The 6,847-nt window shown below is 32.7% G+C and overlaps 1 pseudogene; it reads left to right on the top strand.

Annotated features, from left to right (window-relative positions):
* Positions 1 to 689: 689 nt before the first annotated feature.
* LOC133178612 (uncharacterized) lies at positions 690 to 6,449 on the top strand (annotated as a pseudogene).
* The last annotated feature ends 398 nt before the right edge of the window (positions 6,450 to 6,847 follow it).

The following is a 6,847-nucleotide window of genomic DNA, read 5'->3' as shown; positions in this document are numbered from 1 at the left end:
ATCGTTAGGGTTACACTGCATTTGATATTTGACATTCTGTAGCATGTCTCTAAATAATCGCCGAACAAAGCCTCTGTTTTCCTCCTCTGGAAATTCTTTAAAATTCACACTGTAGACATCTTCTTTAGCTTTAAATTTTCTGGAATGCTTAGCTTTATTGAGTCTCACTTGGTAATACTGGGAAATGGTCTTTGGCTTCTGGGGTGGTGAATGGGGTGGTGACGAAGAGGGAGAGGGTAGTTCTTCTTCAGGTAGATTCCTTAAAACTTGTAGGTGTTGAGCTCGGTTGGCTTTGGCTCTCTTTAATCTTTTTACCAGTCTTGCATTTTTTTTCCTGAGAACTAATTCTCTGGTTCGCTGTCGAGAAATAATTCTTTTTAATTCTTTCTCCCGTTTTTTTCCAACTCATAAGTTGTGCATGTAACTATTTTTTCAATGCACTATCAAAATTCATCTTGATAGATCTGAAAACAAAATGAGCTGAAAGTCGGAGAAAGGCTGTATTTATAGAGTGTATGACGTCACAATGCATAGGTAGCTCGCTGATCCAAGACTGTGTGTTGAGACGTACACAGTACGTACAAACGTAAGTCAAACTTTTTTCTGCACACGAAAAAGTGTATATAAAGCGGAGCTGGAAATTTAGGATCAGTCTTACTGGGCACTTTGAACTTGACAGACGTAGAAATATGGCAGAGGAAAATTCCATGAATTCACCTGCAACCTTACCAGAGACACAGGATAGTATTGAAGGAAATGAAAGAAGTTTGATATGTGATATCTTAGATCAAATGACCAATGTAATGGAGATACTTCAACAGACTATTTGTGAGTTTAAAGAAGACATGATTACTGAGATTCGTGTGTTTAGAGGAGTGATAATGAATGAGATTGGAAATCTAGAAAAGAAAATAGAGAATAGTAAGGATCAAAAGCAGATTCCAGTTAACAACAAGAGGAAACTTCCTGCTAGTACTACAACCCAGACGGAGAAGAAAGAGCCACTGAAACTCCAGAAGAAAAAGTAAAATTATGTACAATTTTTTTTTTACTTTGAATAAATCATCTTACAAACTTTTTCTGTGTTATTGTTTTTTTCGGTTTTCAGAAAATAGAGAGAGAAGCTAACTGTATGAATGACACATGACGTCACAATGCATAGGTAGCTGTGATTTGAATCGATGCCAAGTTTTTGTGTGTATTGCCTATGTATTACTGACTAAGCGATTTTACACACAGTAGGCACAAACGTAGATCAAACGTACCCACTTTGCACAAGACTTTTTTCTTCCTCATGGGTTTTTCCAGGGTGTGTACTAGATTGAACCAGCCATATCCTACATTGAGAGGGACAAAAAGTGCACTCAGTTGACCCGGCCAGCCAGGCTGCTTATACTACTACCATTAATGGTTCCAAATATCCTCTTTACAAAAGTGAAAAATAAATTTGTCTGTAATCACTTTAAATTACAGACAAGAAATTGAATTGAACTTATTGAGCTGGCTCTTATATGTACAGTTGTTAATTAATAGAAATTAATGCTTATTTTGTATTGAATAAAGTTGGAGCAAGGTCAGAGTTTATGGTCATGTTCTCAATTAATTCACACAAAAGTGCATATTATTTGAAATCAAATTAGTTGCTCTGTATTTTACCATATTATAAAGTTTCCAATATTTCATTACCTAATTTTTGAAAGAATAAATCTGATGATTTTTTAAATGAAAAATTCAATTTCCAGAGTAAATATAATGTACATGTAGTAAAAAGTGTAATTTAAAGTAATCCTATGGTAGTAATTGTAAAATGTTTTGAAATGTAATTGTGATATGCATGCATATATACATAGTAATATCCACACAAGTGACATTACTACTTCTCTCTAAGTATAATTATGATGAAATGAAAAAGAAGTATTCAAAAATAGAATTCTTTTAGGAAGAACTGCAGGGAAGTGGTTCTTCTCTTGGATGTCGTGCATTACAGCGTCGTCTTTTATCACATCATGGACTTGTGGTTTCAAGGTTACTTTTTGTACGCCATGCTAAATAATAAGGGTGGAGGGCAAAGAAGAAAATGATGAAACACTGTAAGTAAGTTATGCAACTTATAAGCATTCACGAATACATTGATTAATTTGCTTAGTGTGAACTCAGAATTTTTTGTTTTTGTTTAATTGTGCCCATCATTATTTTGAATAAAGAGAACAAGTTTTAGCCATTCAAAAGGAATTGGACCCTATTGGTGTTTTGGAAAGAAAACAGAGGCGCCTAAAGAGAAGAGTATATCGTAACAAAGGACCTAATTATCTGTTAGATGTAGATGGGTATGATAAGCTTAAGAGGTTTGGATTTGCTATTCATGGATGTGTTTGTGGGTATGTGTTATAAATTTCTGTGTCATGTATCACATGTTTCAATATTACCAGTATTAAAATATATGTAATAAAAGAAATAGTTTCATGCCCAGAATGCTTTCGCCACAACTGAAAAACTTGCTGTCAATGCATTAATACAATTCCTAGGTTGATATGTAAAAGTGCTCATTGTCAAGACCAAAGAGCACGTTTGCAATCATATACATGTATTAGTTTGATGATATATGATATTGTATGTTTCATAAAGAAAAATTTACACTGTTCTGTTCTATTAAATATTTCCTCACATGCCTTTTTCAAAGATTTTCAAGGCGTGTGCTGTGGCTAAAAATAGGCAGATCAAACAATGATCCCAGGGTGATCGCTTCATATTTTTGGGATTTTTTAAAAGAAATTAAAGGTAAGATCTTTCATAATTTTATGACCAGTTTGAAATACTTGAAACATTTTCTAAAGAAAAAAACATTAATGTAGATGTTAATTGTGTTTGAAAAATCTGTTATCTTTCAATTAAGTAAAAACTTAATCCACAAGAAATAATGGATCAGCTTTAATTGAATTTAGTGCATTAAGCAAAGTAACTATAGGTGAACATAAATATGATTTTTATGATCTCATGGAGTATGTACACTTTATAATGTTGGGTCCATTAAACAATTATTATGATGAAGTTTCAATGAATCTTCTTCACTTCCTCAAAGCATCTAGTATGAGATTCTTATCATAGAGAACAATGTGTATAACAGTAAATAAACTTTATATACAGCAAGTTTAATTGATTATAATATATGATTTAAAATATATGCCTTAACTGCAACAATTTTAATCATATATTAATAATTGCTGTGAAATTTAGAGGTTATAAACTTGGATACAGTAATATGAATTTTTGCATATATAGAATTGATTTAGACCCATGCACTTAGCTCTTATCATGTGAACATGCATATATTTATTCTCGTGTTAAAGTGGGATTCTAAAATAATAAACATATTACCAGTTACCGGTATATCAGTGCTTTTATGGTCAATTTAATATGACTGATTGTTTTAACCACCCTCCTCTCTATCAATATGTATTGAATTAAAGGAGTTCCTAGGTGTATCAGATCAGATGAAGGAACAGAAAACTGAATCATAGCTGATATTCAGCGGGCCTTTCGGTGGTACCATGATGATGATATGGCTGGGGAGAGAAGTTTTCTAACAGGATCATCACCTTCAAATCAAGTATTATAAACATTGATATGTCTAAATTAATTTTACATAATTTGTAATTAAACAGTATAATATGAATTAAAAATGAAACAACTAATCCCAGTAAATGTTCTTGTTTGCTCCGCTTCAGAGAATAGAACGATGGTGGTTGTCAAACAAACAAGGTGGTGGACAATTCTGGATTGAGTTTTATTTTAGCAATTTAGAGCACATAGGAAAGTTTTCCACCTCAAACCATGTTCAACTGTAAGTTCTTTCACCAAAAAAAAAAAAAAAAAAAAAAAAATGGATACAGTACACTTTTATACTAGGATCTACAGATCTCATTAATTGCATTTTAAATACTAGACATAAAATTTCAATTTTGGATTAATCCAGACTGATTATGTGGACTCCTATTAAATTCTTTGTGATGAAGAGGTATAGTGATGGAGGCCATGTAAATTTCATGTCTCTCTATATATATGCATGCTTGCATTGCTTTTGTCCAAAAGATTGCATGGAATAAGAATTTAGATTGATTTGGGTTTACAGATTTCCTCCAAGATAGGTTAATTTAATTGTCAACAGTGTGGCCTATATTTACATGTAACACTCTTTGCTTTTCATTTAGACCCTTTCTTTTACAGAAGTCATAATTTGGTACAGCAAAATCAAAAGAATGCACATTTTCTTCCTATGATATTAAAACTGAGTCAATATGCTCCTTGAAATATTGAATATCGGTAAAAAACCTTCATTGGAAACCTAAAATCACCAATAAAAAATCCAAAGATGAAGGATTTTTATATAAATGAATAAGTACAGAAATTATTTTTTTACTTTTACGATTTAATAAAAAATTGTCATAAAAGATGTAAGACTAATTGTTATGCTTAAATTAAAATTTAAAAAAATGACGCCTCTAGAGGACTAAATCAGTTCTTATATGATTATCCAGAAATTCAAAATATATACGAGTTCATTATAACTCTAAATTTTACAGGAATTATGAAGAATTTTCCCAGGGAAGCCACAAAGTTTCCTGATTTCACTATATACATGTGCATTTGTATTAAACAAGTTGTATTTATTTTGTTTCCAATTATAGCCTTTTCATGTCTAAATATAGGTCTTATCTTGAGTACTCTACAAGCCCTAGGGTCTGATCCACAGGCGTTTGACGTTTTTAACCTTTCTTTCCATAAATAAAAAATCCCCCATACTATAATAATAGTATGGGGGATTTTTTATTTATGGAAAGAAAGGTTAAAAACGTCAAGCGCCTGTGGTCTGATCAGTTAATGAATCATTTTTAGCTCACCTGAGCTGAAAGCTCAAGTGAGCTTTTCTGATCACCTTTTGTCCGGCGTCCATCTGTCCGTACGTTTGTTTGTAAACTTTTCACATTTTTTACTTCTTCTCCAGAACCTAAATAACAGGCCAATTTTTAGAAAACTTGGCACAGAGCATCCTTAGATAAAGGGATTCAAGTTTGTTAAAATGAATAGCCACACCCTCTTTCAAGTAATTGAAAATCTGTAGGCCTTTTAAAAAAATCTTATCCAAATTAAAGCATTTGGCCAGAAAAGCTTTAACTTGTTGTAATAATGTAATGACAATGGTGTCAGGACTTTCAATATTGAACCTATTACTGTGTGGACGCATCCTTAGGTAGTGTAGATTCAAGCTTGCTCAAATCGTTCCCCAGGGTAATGTTGGGCCACAATGGAGGGGAGGAGGATTGAATTTTCACATAGAAATGAATAGAGAAAAATCTCCTTTTAAGGTGGTTTGGGACACCTGCTGATATTAATGTGGATAATAGTACATTATAATCAAAATACTCTCACCGTTTTAAAATTTTACAATATTTTATGAAAAAAATTTTTTTGGAAAGGTAAAAATTACACAAGGCCCAACTGGATTCAAACTCATGACTTACAAATTGACAGTTAACGCTTTAACCCGTTGCGCTACGTTGTTAGATAACAATTTTGGGAAAGACAATTTGTATATAATTATACTCGATTTTATTGTTTAATTTGATAGGAAGTACAGTACGTCACAATATGGAGGTGTCCATACCATCTTTAAAAAACTGAAATGACAAAAGAGCTCAATGTTTATGTGGAGAAAAAATTGAAGATCTTTTTAAACAAGATCTACTTGCAGAGGACTAAATTGGCAAGATATTTTGTAATCGATACCATAAAGCTGAATCGATCAGAGTTATAATATGGCTTTACATGGTGGTTCAGATGAGCAATGTGGCCGCTCAGGGCCTCTTGTTATTAATTGGTTGACTGTGTGGTTTGAGCTGTGATCTTATAGTACATTACTGTAGCCTCAATTTAGAGATCTTGGGTGGAAGGCCTGGCATGTACTACGTCTGAAAGTACCATGTATAGGTCATGACGTTTGACTTTGGGAGTTATTCATATATAATAGGGAATCTATTCCTGAGTTATTATATCTTTCATAATTGTGACACGATCACCAATTATTAGCTTATAGATACATACATGCATTGCATCAATTGCATCATATGCAACATTCAGTTTCAACTGTGTTATGCATGCAAGAGTCTGCATGTATATATATACATCTAAACTGAGGGGGTAGGGGTCTCTTTTATTTTGAGCATCCCAAACAGAGAAACAATTGCATAAAATTAGTTTTCTGCTGAAAAAGAACACTGCATCTTAATTACAGGGAATGTCTGCGATTCTGTTTCACAAAACTTGTTCAAGATGATCTAAATAAATGTGCTCAAGATTGGAATCAACACAGAATTCGACACACAAAGTCTGCAGGACTGCCTGGTGGAAAACCAGATTTGATGTATTATCTTCCAGAGTTATATGGTAAGTAAAGAAATTTATGTCTTATTTCTCCTAATTTTAATTTGCATGCATCAAGATCAAAGCAAATGTAACTCAGATCTCAAATGGGCTTGATCGAGTGTGAAGTTTAAAGGTAAATTGTATATAGCTATATAATGTTAGCTTAGTCAAAGTTGGTTGGCATCGATAATTACAGTTAGTAAGTCTGGTGTTTTTATTTTTTTCTGATATCGATAATTGCATGTACCAGTACTTCACAAATGGAGTATTTTGAGCAAATTAACTACCGGTAAGCTAGGTCCAATATGTCAAAGAATTACAAATTAAGGTATAAAATTTAAAAATTCCACGTCTCCTGGAGTATGCCTTTAATTTTCGATCGATCTCTATTGGTCCAATGTAACTTAGTGCATTAGAGAATAAAGAT

Source organism: Saccostrea echinata, unplaced genomic scaffold, assembly GCF_033153115.1.
Source record: "Saccostrea echinata isolate AGI-Se365-2 ecotype Australia unplaced genomic scaffold, CSIRO_AGI_Sech_v1 ptg000003l, whole genome shotgun sequence".
In the NCBI taxonomy this organism is placed as follows: domain Eukaryota; kingdom Metazoa; phylum Mollusca; class Bivalvia; order Ostreida; family Ostreidae; genus Saccostrea; species Saccostrea echinata.
This window is presented reverse-complemented; position numbering and strand designations above follow the sequence as displayed.